The 22,405-nt window shown below is 39.3% G+C and overlaps 1 protein-coding gene across 8 annotated transcripts in view; it reads left to right on the top strand.

The window, feature by feature from the left end:
- ATXN1 (ataxin 1) overlaps nucleotides 1-22,405 on the top strand; it is a 228,191-nt gene that overhangs the window by 110,414 nt on the left and 95,372 nt on the right. For 2 of the 8 annotated variants that reach the window (XM_087930909.1, XM_087930907.1), the window contains exon 5: nucleotides 3,099-3,225. The exons of the other annotated variants lie outside the window; for them this stretch is intronic. The gene's annotated coding sequence lies outside the window, so the exon portion shown is untranslated. The remainder of the gene's footprint in view (nucleotides 1-3,098; nucleotides 3,226-22,405) is intronic. 8 annotated transcript variants of the gene reach the window in all.

Consider the following 22,405-nt stretch of genomic DNA (forward strand, 5'->3'; position numbering starts at 1 on the left):
TTTTATTCTGCCTTTTTCCCCAGTATCCGAACCGTATATATGTACTCCAGATCTTCTCATTTACTTATCTAGCACACTGATATGATTAATACCAGAATAACAGATATTGTACCATCAAGTTGAGATTCAATTCCAAATGACAATGCAGATAGAACATCTCCAGGCTGAACATCTCCCAGCTTGGCCCTTCTGGGGTACCATCACCTCTGTAATCAAGTCCATCTATCGTCAAATGGCTGCTTTTTACTTCTTTTTCCTTTCCCCCTTTCCCAGCAATATAACTCTTTATCAGGAGGATTTGGTCTCCAAATATGTTCAATATATAGAATGAGCCTGATGGTTAGTGCTTTAAGTGAGAAGTCTGGAATGAATCATCCTCATTCATAATCCATGGTATTCCCTTGAATCTTCTCCAACACCAGCATTCAAAAGTATCAATACTTTTTATCCTACTTTTTTGAAATTCTATCTTTGATTTTCATAAAGTACCACAGGGCAATCCATTCCCTGCACATGCTGAGCATTCTGATTTAAAGACAGGTTATCAGAATACCTTCTTCATTTCTATCCTATGAAATGCTAGTCTGCTGCTATTTGTTGACTGCTGGATCCTTTATTGTTGACAGTCAATCCAAAAGGCAGAAACTATCCACCACCTGTATTTCCATTGTCAGTTCTAAGGCTGCTGTGCCTTTTGCTATTAATATGTTCTTTATGTTTGTGCTCTTTGACTTTCATTACTAGAATGTACTGTTCCTTTCAGCTATTGGATTATTGTTATTAGCATAGTGCAGGCTTCTTACTCCAGTTTTCAAACTATGTTCATCTTCTAATTCAAGATCTCTCAATATATATTCAACATAAAAGTTGAATAAACAAGATGACAGCGTACAGCCATGTCTCAGTCCTTTGCCAGCTTGAAGACAATCTATTTAATCATGTTCCATCTCGATTGTGTATTCCTGTCATGTGTGTAGGTTTCACATGAGGGCAGTAAGATGTTCTAGGGCAGGGGTGTCAAACTCACGTCATCACAGTGGCATCACGTGATGTATCGGGACATTTTCCCCCTTTGCTAAACTGGGAGTGGGTGTGGCCAGTATGTGACACATCTGGTCCATGGACTGGGAGTTTGACAGGCCTGTTCTAGAGTTTGCTAAGGATGTTCCACTTGACAAGGTTTACATTTAAAAAAAAATTGTTTGAAGCCCTTTCTATAGTCAATAAAGCACACACTGAATTTTGTTTGGCATTCTTGGCTTTCTCAATTATCAGTCTAGATCAGCAAAAATAGCATTTGTTCCTTGGTTCTTTCAAGAAGTAAAGGGCATCTCCTTTTCCATGTAAGGTTCTAAACTCAGTTGGATGATCGTAAGCATTATATTGCTGGCATGTGAATTAAAGCTATTGTATGATAACTTGCGTGTTCTATTGGCACCTTTATTTATTATTGCCAAATTGACTGACTTCTTCCAATCTGTTGGCCACAGAATCATTTTCCAAATTTACTGGCATAGTTTGATTAATCTATACCAAGTCTTCTCTTCATTTGTTATATTTCAAATTTCAGTTCCTGTAGTTTTCCAACTTGGTAATAACCAGAGTGCCTATTTTACATAATCTTCTAGTATATTAGACCTTCTTGTAAAGGGGGAATATCTTCTAATGTATCTTGAATGTTGACATCTCTACTGTAGAGTTTCAGTTTTTGCCATCTTGGTTTGATTCACTTATTGTCAATTACTTTCTTTGAATGATGAAATAGTCGTAAGTGTCAAAAATTGTCATAAACAGTGGTGGCATTCAGATTTTTCTTTTACTACTGGTTCTGTGAGTGTGGCTTGGTGGGCATGGCAAGGGAACGATACTGTAAAATCTCCATTCCCACCCCACTCAGGGGAAGGATACCGTAAAATGTCCATTCCCACCCCACTCCTGAGGGAAGATTATTGCAAAATCCCATTCCCTCCCCACCTCACTAACCTGATTTCCAGCTCCGTTCCCCTGTGCAGGGCAACAAAAGAAGACCCAGCCGATCAGCTGGGACTCAGGAGACAGAGAATAGATGGGGGCAGGGCCAGTCAAAGGTGGTATTTGCTGGTTCTCCAGACTCCTCAAAATTCCTGTTACTAGTTCTCCAGAACTGGTCAGAACCTGCTGAATACCACTTCTAGTTATAAGTCACTTTTTTCAGTGCTGTTGTAACTTCAGTCACTAAATGAACTGTTGTAAGTCGAGGACCACTTGTAAAGGGATTTCAGAGTACTAAGTAATGTGATCATCACTGGTCATTGATCATTGTTTAACTTTTCTCTTTGAAAGGGCAAAACTGGTTCAGTTATTACAGTGTTACAGCATATGTGTTTGTTGTATCCTATTCTTGTTCGTAAGGAGCTTTTGTGTAAAAACTTACACGTTTTGTATTTTACTTAACTTTTGGCACAGAACAGAGAAATACTTTGCTAGAGAAATCTTTTCATGGATTTTTTTTAATAGTACAAGGATCTGGTTGATGTTATCTTGAGGTTCCTTCTGACTCATTTCTTCTGTCTCGGAAAGGAAGCTTTGAGAGTTGGCTTTTTCATCATCTGACTAAATATGAAACAGTAATTTTCTCCCCCATCTTCTCCCTGCCCACATTGCAGTATATTTGGGTTGTTACATGCTTTAGAGACTAGTGTAACTATTGTATATTAATTTAAGAGAAACCATATTATTATCAAGTAGCTTTTTGACTTAGGTATCTTCTGAGGATCCATGATGTTCAGGGATATATATTCAGTAGTAGATGATAGCCTGAAATAAAATAATTCTTATATAAAAATTGTTTTATAGACAATTTTACAGTCTTTTTTTGGCTCTGATCTGTGTAATGTATGCACCTTTAGAAAACATTGTTCTAAGAGCATGCTCTTTTTGGTACAGGCATAGACAAAAAGTTTGACATTATCTTACTCATGAAAAGCAAATCACAAGCAGAAACAATCCTGATATATGTTTTTGCTGCTATTTTTATGTATGTTAGATGCCTATATTGCTTTTATTCAGAAAATCATTGGAATGTTCACATTACATCGTCTTATTATTTTACAACACAGAAACCTGTGAGATAGATTGAGCTGAACGAGAATAATTGGTCCATGGTCACCCAGTCTGCTCCCTTGGCTGAAGGTTTACTTGAACAACTCTCCCTGCAAGTCTAGCACATTAATCACAGCACTACAGGTAATCCTCAAGTCAACATAATAGTTGGGACCAGAATTTCTGTTGCTAAGTGCTGATGTCATTTAGCAAAATATCATATGACAACATCACTTAGTGATATCAATCGGGCAGTCCCCTTTGCCATCATTAACTGAATTCCACTGGTCATTGGGTGAGGACCCATTTCCGGATTGGTCCCTCCAGCCTCAAGCATTGCCTCCTCTTCAACTCCCATCACCTATTTCCTCCCTGATCCTTGCCCTTTTGGACCCTCTGCATTCTACCACCTCTGGCAGTCCTGGGTTCTGCTCAGCCTGTTGGTCCTGCTGTCCCCAGCTAACCTTCACTGTCTTCTTCTTCCCACTGTTCACAAAGCGTCCCTGCCCAGGCTATTTGTGTGGCAGCTGCTGTCCTCACCAGGCCTTCTTCCTGAGGCCACATATAGCCTTGTGTAGAAAATTGTATTTGGTTTTGGAAGGCTCCAAAACTGCATGAGAAGCTTCATGGAAAGACTGTGCATGATTGTGCCTTGTCCAAATTGCCTGCAGCTTTCTCATGAGGGTTTGATGCCTTCCCAAGCCTTGTGAGACATTTGCATGCAACTTGGACAAGGCTGCACACAACCTTGGGAAGAAGGTCTGGTGTGAGCTGCCTCACAAAGGGCCAGGCTAGAGGTGCCTCATAAGTAGCGGAAGGAAGAAGATGGCAAAGATAATTTGGGAGTGGCAGGATTAGCAGAGGTAATAGAGGTTAGGCAGCCAAGAGGGCAGAGATGAGGGAGATATTGGCATGTGGGAGGACTTGAACTCTCCCTGTGGTTGTATGGACAGGCTGCAAAGTGCCCAAATTTTGGTTATATCACTGCATGGGTGCTGCAATGGCTGTAATTTCGGAGACTAGATGCAACTACCATTCATCCAGTACTGCCATAACAGTCTGGAACCCACATTACGTATCTGATATTAACACAGTTGAGAAAGTCCAGAAATATTTCACAAGAAGAGTTCTCCACTCCTCTACTTGTTGCAGAATACCTTATGCCACTAGACTGGAAATTCTAGACCTAGAAAACCTAGAACTACTTCGGTCTGATCTAAGTATAGTATATAAAATCATACATTGCAATGTCCTACCTGTCAATGAATACTTCAGCTTCAACCCTAACAACACAAGAGCAAACAATAGATACAAACTCAAGGTTAATTGCACGAAACTTGATTGCAGGAAATACAACTTCAGCAACAGAGTGGTTAATGTCTGGAATACTCTACCTGACTCTGTGGTTTCTTCCCCAAACCCCAAAAATTTTAACCTTAGACTGTCTACTATTGACCTCACCCCTTTCCTAAGAGGTCTGTAGGGGGCGTGCATCAGCGCACCAACGTGCCTACCATCCCTGTCCTATTCCTTTTATTTTTTTATTTCTCTTATATGTATCCATGTATTCATAACTATGTTTTTACTTATACCTATTATCTTGTAAGCAATTGACAAAAATAAAGAAATAAAAAAAATAAAAAATAAACAGTCACTAAATTGTCTAAACATTACATATAGGATAGTCCTCAACTTACAAATCCCATTCAAAGTCATGAAGGACTTCCCCATAACTACTTACAACCCAGATTCGAAGTTCAGATAGCTGCCCCCATCCTCTTGATCACATGATCACATTTCAGGCATAATTTATGACTTTTTTGCCAAAAAGTGGCATTTGCTTCCCACTTGATGACTGGCATGATTTATGACCATAATTTCAGGCTCAGTTATAGTCATAAGTTGAGGACTACCTGTACCCTTAAAGTTGGTTCATGCCTAGGGCAGCTGTTTCCTAATTGTGCAAATCTCTCATTTTATGACGCTAAAAGGGACAACATATCTGTTATATTAATATACCTTCAAAGACCCCAATATCGCATTAAATATTCTTGAATCTCTCTATTAGAAATGTGCATTTTATTAAAGTGCAGTGTATAAAATCACATGGTGTTTCTTTATTTCTATTTGGTTTTTTAATTGCTTGATTTGAAACCAGATGGCAGACATGAAGAACCACATTATGAGATTATTCTCTAGGTAGCTCTGAAATTAAGCAATCTTGACTAATAGCGAAAAGAGAGAAATCCCTAAACATGACAAATATATATAATTGGAGTAGTGGACTATTTTAGATTTCCATTGCAACCAAAGTTAGTAGTATTCACCATATCTTGGTGAATAATTATTGTTCAGTGAGTAAATCATATTCTTCTGAAATCCTATAGAAACCAGTTCTTAGAAATTAGCTCATAGCTTTGTAAAAACCTTGTCGTATTTTAAAGAGCTCTCCTCATGGGACAGATAAGAACTATTTTGTTGCTAGTTTGCTTCTGTTTATATAAGTATGAATTCCTAATGGATTTCCTGCTTTAGCATAATATTTTGAAGAGCCTGCTGAAATCTATACTAATATTCCTTAGGATGAATAGTGAAAAACATTTTATTAAAATAAATTTTATTAAATTTTCACCTTTAAAAAAACAAGTTCTATACACATTTTTTGCAATTGTTTGTGACATCAGTTATAACATTCTCCTATAGATACATATACATACACTATTTACAATTACGTTTTAAAGCTTCTACTTTTGCATTATATTTCCTTTCTACTTTTTAACCAGACATACCATTTTTCCCAGGCTATATAGAATTCTTTATCTTCCCTCTCCTGCAATTCCATTGTGAATTTGTTCATTTCTGCGCGATCCATTACTTTTTTTATAATCATGTCATCTGTGGGTATACTATCTAATTTCCAATTTTGTGCATATAGTATCCTAGCTGCTGTTAAGATGTGTATCATTAGACATTCATTCGCTTTTGTATATTCTCCTTTAATTGTCCCTAGTAAAAACATTTCAGGTTTGGGTACTGTCTTTAGACTTGTAACTAGATCCATATCTTATTCCAGAATTCTTTCACTTTTAGGCAGATCCACCACATGTGAAAGAATGTACCGGGTTTCTTTTTACATTTCCAACACTCTGATTTTAAGTTTGGATAAATCTTAACCAATCTCGCCAGTGCTAGATGCCAACGATAAAATATTTTATACGAATTTTCTTTATATGAGGCTGCCAATGTTAATTTATAATTTTTAGTCCATTATCTTCCAATTGTATACTATATCCAAAATTTTTCATCCAGGTTATCATGGTTGGTTTCACTACCTCCTCTATCAAATTTTAAAAGATAATTATACATTTTGGTTATAAATTTTTCTTCTGATCCTAATAATATTTTGTCTAATTGTTATGGCATTTTATCTATACCGAATTCTTCTACATCTTTTTTGTATTTTGTTTGCATTTGTAGGTAGGGCCATTCTATCACTATCCCTTCCTCTTTCAATTTTTGATTTGTTTTCAATATCCCATGATCATCTCACAATTGATTGTATCTATAAATTATATTTAGATATAATTTATATCTAAATTATTTGGGTATATCATGGCTTCCATGGTGGAAAGCTAACCTGGTATTTTAATGTAATTCTGTTCCAAATCTCCAATACTGCCTCTCTTATTTGGTGGTTTAAAAAGTCTGAGCTTGTCTTATTTCTCTTCTCCCACATAGAGGCATGCCAACCAATTTATAGATCGTGTCCTTCAAGAATTAATATCCTCTTGTTGAATAGTGAAAAACATTTTAAAGGGACATGTCATAAAATGTGTTAGCATATGTTAAAGCTGCTTCAAAGGCTGTTTCTCCATTTCTGTCTTTTAGTGTGTCTAAACATAGTGATTTGTTTCACTGGCTTTTCTATTCTACAGCCTAAGCAGCCTTTAGAGTATCTGAGCTTTAAAATTGCTTTAATACTTTGAAGAGAGATGTGTTACTTGTTTTAATAGGGTTTGCTAAATGTTTCTTTTGGACGCTTTGCATAGCTCTAGCTGCTATTTGGTTTCATTGTATATTTATACGCTGTTTGGGTGTATCGGTAATTATGGCAGAAAAAAATGATAACACCAGAGTGTAATGCCATAAACATGAATTGTTAAGCATCATTGAATAAAATGTGATGTATTGTGTATTGCTAAGGATAGGGTAGTGCTTTATGCAAGGTCACTGGTGAATTCATATAAAGCTGAGCTAAGAACTAGGACATGCAATCCATACCTCATGCCAAGAACTTCCACACTAAGTAAATCTGCTGCTGTAAAATCCAGTTAATTAACTGCTTCTATAGTGGAAAGAGGGCAGTTTTCCATTCCTTTGCATCCCCTTCTCCTAAAAATTACTCTGGAGGATGGTAGACTCCTCTGGGACATACCTGGTGACTTGTCGAACAAACTCAGGCATTTATTATCATTGTGGAAAATAATTTGAATGGATCTAAGATTCATGAATGGAATACAAAACTAAAAGAAGCTTTAATATTTGATTACAACTTTTTGAAGGGCATCATATTAATTCCTTAATCATTATTTTTTCTAAATTTGGGATTATGAATTGTTAATATATAATCTATTAATTAAATTGGCATGGCATAGACATGTGCAGTATATACATCAAGAACGGGCATATTACAGATCCTAAATTTTGTTTTTATTTTGCATCTGAAGCTGCTTGTAATTTGGCTAAGTGGTGGTGTGACTTCTTGCCATAATGAGAAAAGGAAACACACTGAAAAAAAGTTTAAGATTTAAAAGATAACATATAGGTAGTTCTCAACTCCCAGTGCAGACTAGCTTCCTTGTGGTGCACCCCGGGCGCTCTCAATCTACACCTTCTGCCTACTGGACCTCCCAAAGATGTCCCAACAAGAAGCAGCAGCATAAGTACCAAAAAATAAAAACAACCGTTACTGCTGTGTTCTGTTATGCCATACAGATAAATCAATAAAAACTTCCAACCATAATTGGAACCAGGAATCTGGTTGTAAATCATTGCATTCATTAGTCGAGACACCCATGTGACTTGATCCATCTTTTTGACATTCTTCATGGCAATCTTTAAATAAATCACTGTTATCATTAAGGAAATCCTTTCTTCCAAATAGGTGTCTTTTTGCTGGAAACTGGAAAAAATTGTCATAAATCGCAGTCATGTGACCATGGGACACTGCAACTGGTCGTAAAAGTGAAACGGTTGCCAAGTACCCAAACTGCATTCATGTGACTCTGAGGCGGGAGACATTTTATGACGACTAGAAGCTTTATGGGCCAAATGAGATCTCTGGCCTTCCTCTTTCTCTCATCCCATTCACTTTTACTTCATATATATGTTTTGGAGTTCAGTCCTCATCTGTATATGCCCAAATTATCTCAGTGTATTTCTTTCATATTGCTTACTCACTTTATTTTGATTTGTTTTCATTCGTTACCTATACATTCTTGACCTTCTGACCTTTCTTTGTTACTCAGCAAACTTCTTAATGAAGCCATTTTCGTATCATTCAACTTATTTCTGTGTATGCTCATTATTTCCATGTAATATTGGGTGCGCAGAAGCCTATTCTCAGACACAGCCATCTTTCGTTTTTTTGAGAAGCATTTATTTCTCGTTACAGATTCTGTAAAACCTACCACTTTCTGCCAGTTTTTGCACAGCTTAAAATTTCTCCATTCATTCCCCCATTTTAGCAAATCATCTTGCTACTTGCTTTAATTTTTACTTTTTTATGTATAACTTGTAATAATTCACCCCACTTTCTCTTTGAAATGCAGCCATCGTGCCAGGCTTCTTAACCAACAGCACTGCACTGTGCTGCTTGTTAAGATGCACACAATTTACATTGGTAATCAATACACTTTTAATATCATAGCACTTATTCCTTATACATTTATCCTTAAATACATTAAATCGCAAAGGAAACATGACACATCCTTGTCTTTACTCTGTGTTCAGTGTTGCAATCATTCTCTTAAGTGTTTCTTTTATCTTCATGCATATTTTACTGTGATATTGATCCATGCAACTTCATCAAGAAGTGTCTGACCACTCAACCCAATATAGCACAACCAACACGAACTCTGAAAATACTACCAGATATAAAAAAAAACATCTCAGAAATCAGCTTTGCAATGAATGAGGCTAATAGGCTGAGATAGTTAGTGGCCCACCTTCACCCGTGGTCTTTTGGCTGAGTGGGGATTGCCCTCTGAATGGAATATATTATTCATTATTTTATCATCCTGGTTGTAATTCTTGTAAAAAGGATGTGACAATGAAGTTTTTTTGGGCTCTTATGTTTTATGACACCAACCTCAAAATATAAAATTATTCTTTTACATTTTCACGGTTCATGCACATCTCAGAAAACATTGCTCTTGAGGTGGAACAAAAAAAGATGAGCAGAAGTTGCTTTATCATGAGCTGGAGGTGGATTAAAGACAACATCACATGTTCCCTTCCTTAATAAACAATTCGTGCAGGACATGTGGATGAATGCTTGTAGTCTTCAGTTGTAGCCTTCAGTTCTAACTTCCTTCCTGTTGTGCCTGTTCATTAGATGAAGGAAATTTAGGCTGTCTTCTCTATCTGCATCACATTTATTTGCTTTTTTTATAGCTAACCAGATAAGAAACAGCTGTACCAGGGATGGAGGAATTGGGAGGAGCTGAGTCAAAAGGGTTATGTTAGTAATTTTTTTTTAAATCACAGAAAGGTAAAAAAGATTATTTTTATTCATCTGAAATGGCACAAGAGAATAAAGATTCAGGCATTTCCTATAGCGGTGAGTAAAACAATTTCAGGTTTTAGCAACATATAGGACATCTTGCAAAATACCCTAGTGCAGAGGTGTCCAACCTTGGCAACTTTAAGACTTGTGGACTTCAACTCCCAGAATTCTCCAGCCAGCATAGCTGAAGTTGAAGTCCACAAGTCTTAAAGTTGCCAAGGTTGGAGACCTCTGCCCTAGGGTACTCAAGGGCACACATTTTTGCAACGTATACTGTTCACAGAAGACAGATTGATGTTAATTAGGAGTGGGTGGTATGCTAGTATAAAAATAAATTTCTTTTCTACAGTGTTTTACTGGTAAAAATAGAATTGTAATATGGTGATCAGTGTATATGTGTGAACAAGTGGTGTACCTTTTCTATTTTATAATAGTATTAGGAATTTGCATAATTTATTTAGCAATATAGGCATCAAATTCTGAGCTCTCTTGTGAACATCTTGCTATAATTATGTCAAATTTAATTCTGTTTTCCTGGAGTACATATATATTTTGTTAAAAAGACTGTCACTTACATGCTTTCTGAAGTCTTTTTTCCCAATTTACTATTATAAGAAATTTAGGAGAGTTCAATACATTCAACAGCTAAAAAGAGATTTCTTAAAGCTCAAATTCATCTTTATTATCCTTAGAAAATAAAAGGTGATGAATTACTTAATCTGCAAAATAAAATACAGAAAGGCGTAAGCTGATATTTTAACAATGGAAAAGAATTATAGTGCCAGTGAAAGTAAGTGACGTGTGATCGCTCACCTTTCCAATATACCTTCATGGAATTTGGGTAGGAAATTTCAAAAGGCCCATGGACTGTATCCTTCTCATTCTGTATTACCATCATTTCTTCGTTGTTAGCAGTACAGAAGTATTTGTGTCTCACATTCTCAGCTCAGGGGCAAATCTCCCAACTCGTAATAGTAAGGCAAAAGAAACAGTTATTGATTTCTTGATTATTATTATTTTTTGCCTTTTGTCTGAATTATCTGCAACAAGGTGCCTGCAAATTTTCTTTGTCAGCAGCGTCTGTCTTAAATAACTTCTCAGCCTCCAGATTCTTCCAAATATTAAGGTATACTAATTGAAGAACCTCGCCTTCTGTTTGAATAAATATTCTAAGTATCTAAATACAATTTCTGTGAAACTGATAAAATCCAGTTGAATTTAAGAATTTAATGTAACAGTTCAGTTTAAACTTTTCAGTAATGGAGAAATGTCAAAACTCTTAAAACTGCTTTCCTTTTTTGGCCAAATGGAATAGAAAACACCAAGAATGGTAGACTGTTTATACGTTTCACTGATTAGTTTCAGTAGGTTCACTATGAAGCACTTATTAAAAATATTGCCCCTATGTATCATCAAAGACAGAGATTACGGGGTTGAAGAAAAAACAGCATAGCAACCTTCAAATTGTCTAACAGGGAGCTGATAGAGAAATCATTCCGAATCAGTGCAAAAACAAATAATAATGTTAATTTATTTTAAAAATAAACATTCTTTTTAAAAAGTTAAGTTTCCCTCAAAAGTAAAGATTTTAACATTGTTTGACAACCTGTTTTTCTGAGCTGACATACTTGTTGGCAAGGTTCATTCTTATTCTAGTTTATTCTAGAATGATCTGATATGAGTAGCTTATGTAGCAGTTAAAGATGTGTTGTTTATTATCACTGCTTTATATATAATACACTATGATGTAAAGCAAGGAGGATGCCTGTAGGCATTCCTAAACCCTAAGATGTTACCATTGAAACTTAATAGAAAAAGTCTTTATTTCTCCTTTATGTGGTTACGAGAGTCCAGAGCATAGGGTATACTTCATCTCCTCGCTGATTGGACCGAGTCTGCCAAAGTTGTTTAAGCTCTGCCTCTGTTGTTTAAGCTCCACCAAAGTTGTTTAAGCTCCACCCCAGCTTTCTACTCAGTCCCTCAGCCTGGACGGATGTGTTTTTGCAAACTCTGCATTTTCAATTTCGTTGGTGATAAAGTGCAGTTGGGAAGGAGGAAGTTGGTGCTGGAGGCTATTTCTCCATTTCTCAAGCAGCCTCGGAAGGCTGAGGATGTCCAGCCGCCAAAATAAAGGAAGAAATAAGAGCAGAAAGATTCTGGAAAGCCACTAGCGTTTCTACCCTTAAGCCTCCCAAACAAGGCCAAAATTGTATCATCAATGTCTAGATTGTCTTTCCCATTCATAAAAATGCAGAAAAACATTAACTCTTTTCTCTGACATCAACAAACTTCCTGTAATGACATGTCTCATGACACTTATTGGAAGAGTGACTTGCAGCTCTTGTCTCAGAAATTTGCTAACTCTTGAAATGAAGAAGGAATTAATATAATATATAAAATAATCTGAACTGAACGTGTTATGTCAGACCCTCACACAATATATAAAACTGAATCTTACTCCCCCCCTGCCCCATTCCCCGACCAAGTGTAGTGCCCTGATTTTCACAAGAGAGAAGAACAGGACTTCCCCAAATCAGGAAGCATGTGAACAGATGATTAAACTCACTGGCAAAAACATCATATGACTCAATCACTCATATACACACCCTTTGATAAGTTGAGTTTGATCATTTTGTAATGCTATAATTGGGAGCAAATGTCTCATTAGTCTTGTAGTTATGGTTGGAATGCAATACTTCTTATAAATGTTTTCAAAAGCCAGCAGCTTTCAACACAATATGTAAAAAGGATCATCAGTGGGATAGTGATGTAGATACGTAAGTGTGGAAGTTGACTAAATTAGCCTATAGCACACTTACTAAAAATCTGACTACATAGCTAAGAGCTTTGGGAGCTGTGCAAGTGGGATTTATTTTCAGACTAAAATGTGAATATCATTTATTTAACTTATGTTGGTTTAATTAATGATTGTAAGAAACTTGGAATGAACGTGCGCATGAGTGAAACTTCTGGTAAGTGAAGTTACAAAACAATGAGATGTGTTAACTTTTGCACTCTTATGGTCAGAAAAACACTGTGGATTGATTCTCAGTTTGAGAAATGAATAATATAAGCTGTTGTAAAAGCATACTTCGACTCTCTTGCTATTTGGTCTCAGGACTGAAACGGATATGATAGCAACCACAGATAAACTGCTTGCCTGTGTAAGTATTTTAAATATGCTCAATCACACTAAATGCATTTATCTTGTGAGTTAGTCCATCTTCTTATGTGCAGTGATCTAATCTTAAGTACTGTGCAACTCAACACCCAAATGATTGGGCTGACTCATATGGAAAATGCCTCTATTAGCCATCATATAGTAAATACATTTGTGTAGAAATCAGATTCATGGACACTTGAACTGATAATTGAAAGTATTTTAGGAGTGGAGGGATCTTAGTCAAAAATTGAAAGAGGCATTGTAAGGAGGAATTGTAAGCCTTCAGTTGTATCAACTGCCCTCACTTTATCATCAGCCATGAAAATGTAGGGACCACCACTGAGAATAGCTAGATTGATAAGTATGAAATAGAGGAATTTCTTGATAATATTACCACATTTGTGAGACAGATTGCTATCTTTGAGTTAGTCAGATTCTATTAGAAAAACCATTAGAAAGAACTTTAAAAATAATCTGTTCTATAAATTTTTTAAATAGTATTAGAAAGTCCATGACCTGTTGGCCAATTGTCATGGCCCTGTCGGAATCTGATTCTGAGGGGGAGACCGAGCAGCTGACAGGCAGTGGGAGTGTGATTCTGTTGGCTGTGGAAGAAATTGGGGATAGAGTAAGACAAAAGGAATTTGGAAGAAGACCCAGATCCACCCCCTCTTCATCCTAGCACATACAGGAAGGAACGGAGAAGGGAGCAACGTGAGTTGTGTGGCTTATGGGGGAGGAAAGGGCCCTAATTCCCTTCATTAGCTGCAGCTGGGAACACAGTGTTTAAAAAAGGAAGTTGCACACAGCCAACTGTTGAGAGCAAATCGTGTATTATCTTGTTTTGTTGAGGCTTATTTGGGTTCCTGGCGTCTTCCCAACTGTGTGTGTTTTGTTGGACTTGGAAGTCTGCAATTCCTTATCCTGCCCTGTCCAGTTAATTGCTGCAGCTTGGTTTGTGTGAATTTTTATTTACAGTTTATATGTACTTTGTTTTCGGACTGAATTTCCTCCACTTAAAGACTGTTCTTGGGAGAGTTTTTTTCTCCAGCCGAAGGTAACTGGACATTGGAGGCAAAGTTGGAGGTATTAAAGGGACTTTTCTTACTTATGTGACTGTGTTGCCTTTGTGCCATGCCCCGGATCATCATAGCAATCTCTTTTCAACATAAAATATAGACTGGCACACTTTTCCTTTTCCTCATGATTTTCAGCAGAGCCCTGTGAAGCCTAACTCTAACCCTAACATGCACACCCCGGAACTGCTTGCAAATTTCCTGGGAGGAAAGAGAACAAAGGGAGCTATGGCCCACAAGGAAAACTCCTATTCTGTATCCCAAGCTTTTTTCCTTAGAAATTTCACTAAGCATATTCGTGATCGGACAGCTCAAATAACTCTGGATTCTTCTTCAAGTAATAGGCATTTTCAAGCTTAACCAGAACAAGTAATAACCGATTTGGTTGTATGGATGTATTATATTTATTATATATGCATTTATTTATAAATATTTTTTTTTCTTTACAGACAGTTACTGCTGAACAGCTTCATAATTTTAGTCACTTGTTTCTGAAATGCTTGACATCCTCAAAATGTAAAAGCTAATTTTTGGCCTGAATACTTCATTAGCAATAAAATCTTCTTTCTCCCATGAGCTGTTCAGAGCATCCAGAAGTGGGAGGTGCTTCAGTCTCTTCTGGAAAGGCTGGGCTTAAAACTCTGGGATGCTCCTCCTCCTCCATGGGACACCTCCTCAGCATCCCCCAGTTTCAGCTCAGCCTTCGTGGTAAGAGGTTGTGCACTCCCTGACTGGAACGGTTTCTGATTCAGCATACGGGACATCATCAAACTCAGGTATTCCCCAATATCCCTGACATACCAGTCCAGGGGCTTTGGGAGGAGGTGGAATTAGATGACCAGGATGTTCCCATGGAGGTGAGGTCGATCCATCAGATGGACTTGGGATTGTTAGAGGCTGACCCACTAGAACGAGGAATGTCGGATGACGAAGGCCTCATTCCGGACCAACCTACTTTTTCTGGCCTTTTTCGTCTGCACCTCTTTAAATCTTTACTGTTCAAAGCAAAGAACACCGCTAAACTAGGCACATCAAGCCCTCATCCATTGTCAACAGGGTCTCAGGATGAATCCAAGGATCTAATATTCTCACAACCGGCTAATGAGACAGAAACTATTCCTGTCCCTCGTATGTTTGCTGAATTAGTACAAAATCAATGGGCATCAGCAGCATCCTACCCAGCCCCAACAGGGTACGATAAACGATATTATAATTTGGCACCAGAGTTTTCAGATTTTCTCAAAATGCCGGAGGTGGATGAGCCCATTGTGGCACTGGCCTCCTCTTCAACCTTTCCCAACAAGGCCGAGGAAGCCCTGAGACCGGAGGAAAAGAGAGCAGAGTTGGCACTCCATAGGGCGCATGTTTCTGACGCCTGGGCCATTGGGGCAGCTACAGCTGCATCCTTTTTTACACGGTCCTCCCTACAATGGCTCTTCCACTTGAGGGATATATTGCTGGCGTCAAATGTCAGAGCCCACCAGGACATTGCTAAGATTATTGCATCGGCAGAATTCTCCTCCAACGCCACATTTAATGTAGTCAAATTCTCATCTAGAGCCATAGCATCTCACGAATCAGCACGGAGACTGCTATGGCTCAGACATTGGCAGGCAGATACCAAGCATAAATGCAAGCTGGCATCAGCCCCAATATCGGGGAATAAATTATTTGGCAGTGTCTTGGAGCCCCTGCTTATTGAGAATAGAAACAAGAAAAAAGTGCTTCCCCCTCTTTTTCGGAGGTCTGAAAACAGAACGCCCCAGTCATTTCGAAGGGGTTCCTTTCAGCCCTACTATCAAGGCCCATACATTCCCGGATTGCAGAGAACATAGGCCTGGTTTTAGACAGGATAAGTCGGAATCTTCTGATAGAGGTCAGCGGGGGGGCCAAAACAGAAGAAACCCCAGAGGTACTGGAGGCCGATTTTTTCATCGCCCCAAGTGAGTCCTTGACACGAGCTCCCATTGGAGGTCGGCTAAAATTGTCTGCTGATCAATGGGACAGCTCCACCTCTGATGCGTGGGTCAGGGACTCTGTTAGTTTTGGTTTGGCGCTAGAGTTTCAATCCTCCCCCCTGAACTTTTTCATTAGGAGCCCTAGGTCCACGGACCCCATTAAGAGAGCGTTGATGCAGGAGGCTATCAATCATCTTCTGCATATTCGGGCCATTAGAGAGGTCCCATCTGAACAATGGGGTCAAGGCTGTTACTCTCTATTGTTTGTGGTCCCAAAGAGTTCGGGGAGCTGGAGGGCAATTCTGGACCTCAAACATCTGAACAGATCATTGGTTTATCAAAAATTCAAGATGACTACTATCCAGTCCATTCTGCTCAGCATCAGAGAAAACGATGTTCTGACCTCTATAGATCTGACAGAGGCTTATCTACATATACCAATTAGACCTGCTCACTACCTTAGATTTTGCTATTGTGATCGGCACTACAGATATATCGCCCTACCATTTGTTCTGGCTTCAGCCCCTAGGACTTTTACCAAGGTCCTAGACTTTTACCAAGGTCCAGGAACAAATGTATTCGTTTACAATGTTATCTGGATGATATTTTAATTTTGTCATCTTCCAGACATCAAGCAAATTTGGATACCAAGATTACTCTGGAGACCCTTCAAGGTCACGGCTTTTCCATAAATTGGGATAAAAGCCATTTGATCCCTTCAACTAGATTAGTTCATTTAGGGGCAGTGATAGATACCGTGGAGGGCAAGGTTTTTCTCTCTCAGGACAAGTTGAATAGTATCCAGTCTTTGGCCAGAGAGATCAGAGTCTTAAAGAGGGTTTCCCTGGCAGTTCTGTCTCAACTGTTAGGGAAACTGATTTCTTGTATTTCCATTGTGCCTTGGGCTCAATTCTATTCTAGAGATCTGCAATGGTTCCTGCTCCCTTTCCAGCGATCCAGAAGAGCCACTTCCAACGTCCGGATAAAGGTACCGCACAATGTTCTCCGATCGCTCCGCTGGTGGTCAGAAAACACGATAAACAAGAGGTGTCCTTTCAAGGAACCTTGCAGGGCAACGATCACAACTGATGCCAGCCTGGTAGGATGGGGAGCTCACTTCCAATCCCACACTGCACAGGGAAGTTGGACTATTTCCAAACAATCACAAAGCATCAACCCGTTGGAGCTGCGAGCAGTTCATCTGGTGTTCTGCAGTTTTCTACCCCTTTTCCAATCACGTCACATTCTGGTCTTGACAGACAATATCACTACCAAGGCCCACATAAACAGACAGGGCGGTACCCACTCAAACTTCTGATGCTGTAGACAGCCAGGTTGTTCAAGTGGGCTGAGGCCAATCTGTTGTCACTCAAGGCAGAGCACATAGCAGGGGCCTTAAACACACAAGTGGACTGGCTCAGCAGGGCCTCGATAGATCAAGCAGAGTGGCGCCTACACCCGTCTTTCTTCCAGGAAGCAGTGCGGAGGTTTGGGCAACGGGTGATCGATCTATTTGCCTCTCCCCTCAACGCCCAATTGCCCCGGTATATCTCAAGGTACCCGACTCGGGATGGAGGCCGTCAACGCTCTGCAATGTCAGTGGCCTCCCGGACTTCTATATGTGTTTCCTCCACTCCCTGTAATACCCAGGTTGATCCAGAAGTTATTGGAGGAACGAGCGGAATTGATATTGGTCGCCCCTTACTGGCCCACGCGAATGTGGTTCGCGGACTTACAGTACCTGTCGAGAGAACAACCTTGAAAATTCCACTGTCGAGGGTTTCCCTCTCGCAAGGGCCGGTACTTCACCCGGACCCACAGTGGCTCAGCCTAACTGTATGGAGATTGAGCAGAACCGTTTAAGGACCCAACAGATTTCAGAGGATGACATTGCCACCATACAAGCATCCAGACGGTCCTCTACAAATCGTATATACGAGGCCACGTGGTCCGCTTTCTGTCGCTGGTGCTGGTGGCCTAAGATCGACCCAACTGCCCCATCAATAGGACAATTATTGGACTTTTTACAGGAGGGGTTGACCAAGGGCCTATCTCCAAATACTTTATGCAGACAGGTGGCGGTCTTAGCTTCAGTGATATCCTGGGGTGACCTTTATTCCATAGCGCACCATCCACATGTCTGCAGCTTTCTTAAGGGTGCTGCAAACTTACAACCTCCTGTAATTCACCACTATACCATTTGGGAGCTCAACAAGGTGTTAACCACACTTACAACTGGCCCATTCAAGCCTTTAAGAACCGCTAGTCTCAAATTCCTGACATATAAGGTGGTCTTCTTAATTGCGATCACATCAGCAAGGAGGATTTCCGAATTGGCAGAATTGTCGATGAGGAAGGACCTGTGTGTGTTTCATGCGGACAGAGTGGTTCTCAGATTGGATCCATCGTTCACCCCTAAAGTAAATTCAGTCTTCCACAGAGCGCAGGAGTTGGTGCTTCCCAATTTTTGTCCGAAACCATCTCATAGACTGGAGCATCAATGGCATCAACTTGACGTTCGAAGGGTGCTAAGCATCTATCTAGACCGCACGGCAGCATTTCAAAAATCTATGGCTCTATTCCTATCCTTCAACCCATCCACTTTAGGACACAGGGTGTTGTCAATGACCATTGGTAGATGGTTGAGAGCCACCATAGCTAAAAGTTACGAATGCCAGTCCATCTCAGTTCCTAAGGGCATTACAGCCCACTCGACAAGGAGTGTGGCAACATCAGCAGCATGGGCCACTCAGGCTTCCATAGACGAAATCTGCAGAGCGGTGACTTGGGCTTCACCATCGCCCTTTGTCAGAAATTACAACATTGATGTCTGTGCCTCAGTGGACGCTTCATTTGGCAGAAGAATCCTGCAGAGGGTCCATAGATTTTAGGAATGGATTTCGATCCAGACAGAGTCCTTCCTTAAGGACAGGCCAAGCTTTGGTATGTTCCACTTCTGGATGCTCTGAACAGCTCATGGGAGAAAGAGCATTGGTACCTGATATTCCTGTTCTCTGTGAGCATCCAGCTCCACCCATTTCTTTCCATCTGGTGGGATTCCGTTCCAGTCAGGGATCTAGATTAGGTGATGAGTTCCGGGCTTTGGCACTCAGTCTTCACAAAACTGAGGGACGCTGAGGAGGTGTCCCGTGGAAGAGGAGGAGCGTCCCGGAGTTTTAAGCCCAGCCTTTCCAGAAGAGACTCAAGCACCTCCCACTTCTGGATGCTCTTCACAGCTCACAGAGAACAGGCGTATCAGGTAAGTACCAACGCCCTTATTTTTCAAAGCCTTAAATGCTTTCTGAATGAATTTTGCTTCTCAATAATTTGATCTTTAAGAAGGAGAACAAAAGAGTACAAATAGGAGTGTTTCAAGTAACTCATAATTACATGTTAAAAATGTGTTATAGCTCATATAGGGTGCTCCTTATTCAAGTCTGAAACTAAAGATAAATTCACCTTTATTAGCTGTTGAAATAAGCTGGGTGTGATTGTGCAAATCAGCAAAAAAAATGGTTATAGTTTGAAGAAAAGAATTTGTAGGAATGTATTAAGGGAATGATTTCACCTTATTCTAGCCTGGGAATCACATGATGAATATGGGATAGAATTTCAGTTGTATGTAATTATTGCTTCTTGTATACCATTCTTATGAATATTCTGAATATTTTGTATTAACTATATAATATTTTAGAAGAGATTATTATGCAGTGAATAGTTCAATAAATTCTTATGGTATGAGAAAAATATTTTATTTCTAGAAATCTAACAAAAAAGTATAGGTAGACCTCACAGGTAGACCTCACTTGCTAACTGTCTTGTTCGGTGACTGTTCAAAGTTGTGCCCTTTGCAGTGTACTGTAGTCAGATGCTCATTAATGTATGCCTTGTCCTATTCCTTACCTAATGTTTTTCTTTCTTATTTTCTCCTTTACAGAATAGAGACATTGGAGAGGAAGAGATTACAAGAGAATGAGCAGGTACACAGTGAAGATTATAGATCTAAAGTATTGCAGTGGCCTGGGCAGTGCTGAGCACACTATACAGACATCCCAGTACATTAGTCTCTTGTAATTTCTTCTTCTCCAGTGAATGTAAATGTAGACATTAATGCTTTCTTGCTAATTATCCAGAGCCAGATTGAGCATTCCAAAGAGGGTTCTTACTAATCTTTGGTTATTTGTTAGAGCCAGAGAAGTTCGTTTGTGTATCAACTTAATATGTTGACCCTCCAGTATGACGTGTATAATAGGGCAAAGGAAACATATTCATATGGATGGAATTATTTGATGATGGTTTCCAATATTCTATAAACTCTTTAACTGAAGATTTTTGGGGAAAGTTTCTAAGACTAGACTTCTTCCAATTTTAAAAAATATGTGTTATGGTAGTTGTATCTAATTCAGTCCAATCAAGGCTGAAGGCTTTGACAGAACTGTAGCCTATACCAAAGGTGCTTTCTCCAGTGGCAAGAAGAAGCTTCTTGGATGAGAAGCGAAACATCTTCAAAGAGAAACGAGAAAGTCCAGTTGTCTCTTGAAAAAGCACCTTTGGGACAACCATGACCTGAATGACTGAGAATCTCCATAGACATGAACTGTAGTCTACTTTTCATCTTTATTTACAGAGTGCAAAATAAACTTTGCCTTGTAGTAAAATAAATAATTTAAAAAGATTGATTTATTTGTGAACCACATACTTTGTTTTAATAGTGGAATAGTTTTTATTATGAATAACATGGTAATTGCAAAAATGGACCATTATTATTGATCAATGAGGTAATTCTCCTACAGATGGATAGAGAAGAATGATGTAATTTTTATTAAGTTACCAAAGACAGTGACCTTGAGAGATATCAGATGATAGGCCTAAGAACATTGTTCTTAAAATGTTCCTTTAATGATAATATTTAATTTAGTGGCAAACTGAAGGCAGTTTAATTATCATTCAACAGGTACTGCATTTTCTTCTGAATAACACAGTGCTTTTAAGTTATCTTTTAAGTTATTTCATTTTTTTTGCATTTTTACTGTCTCGGTCATAATTCCTGCATAAAGATGGTTTTCATTTACTTGAAACAATTCAAAATTGTTTAATATTCATAAGCATTATATATAGAAATTGTTGTTGCATTGAATGAACATGGAGAGAAATGTGAAGAGAACTGTGTCATTTTGTGTGGCACTTAAGCATGCCTACATGAAACTAAGTACTATGAAAATTGCTCATAATTCTATTCAAGTAAGGGTGTATATGGTGGAAAATTGCCTTGTATGTTTTCATGGACAGAAAATGATCCTTACATGCTTTCAGAAACAGTATTAAGAGCACAGCAGGATAATTGAACTATGTTAAACTATAACTAATTGCATGTACTACATGTATTGGTAGAAAATAGGTGAATTTTCAGTAAATAAGCATGCTGATGATGTAAAAAACTCCTTATTAGTAAATGAACTTAGTAACAGTTCTCCCATGAGCTGTTCAGAGCATCCAGAAGTGGGAGGTGCTTCAGTCTCTTCTGGAAAGGCAGGGCTTAAAACTCCGGGATGCTCCTCCTCCTCCACGGGACACCTCCCCAGTGTCCCCCAGTTTTAGCTCAGCCTTCGTGGTAAGAGGTTGTGCATTCTCTGACTGGAACGGTTTTCTGATTCAGCTAGTCAAAATTCAGGTTTGCTCTTGGGTTAATTCGGCTTGTAAATTTTTCCCCAATTAATTTGGCAATGTCAAGGCTTGTGGCTCTATTAGGTCATCCCCTCAATCAGTTTGAGAGCAATTCTTTGTGGCTGGCGGAGCCTGCCATTCCGCAGACAGCCATCGGGCTTCCTTCGACGAAATTTGCAGAGCGGCAACTTGGGCTTCACCATCGCCCTTTGTCAGAAATTATAAAATTGATGTCTATGCCTCAGCGGACGCTTCATTTGGAAGAAGAGTCCTGCAGAGGGTCCACAGAGTTTAGGAGTGGATTTCGATCCAGTCCCTCCCTAAGGACAGGCCAAGCTTTGGTATGTCCCACTTCTGGATGCTCTGAACAGCTCATGGGAGAAAGGGCATTGGTACTTACCTGATACACCCGTTCTCTGTGAGCTGTGAAGAGCATCCAGCCCCACCCATTTCTTTCTGTCTGGTGGGGTTCCGTTCCAGTCAGGGATCTAGATTAGGTGATGAGTTCCGGATTTTGGCACTCAGTCTTCGCAAAACTGGGGGATGCTGGGGAGGTGTCCCATGGAGGAGGAGGAGCATCCCGGAGTTTTAAGCCCAGCCTTTCCAGAAGAGACTGAAGCACCTCCCACTTCTGGATGCTCTGAACAGCTCACAGAGAATGGGCATATCAGGTAAG

Source organism: Pseudonaja textilis, chromosome 3, assembly GCF_049901715.1.
Source record: "Pseudonaja textilis isolate UNSWEBS1 chromosome 3, rPseTex1.2, whole genome shotgun sequence".
Classification (NCBI taxonomy): domain Eukaryota; kingdom Metazoa; phylum Chordata; class Lepidosauria; order Squamata; family Elapidae; genus Pseudonaja; species Pseudonaja textilis.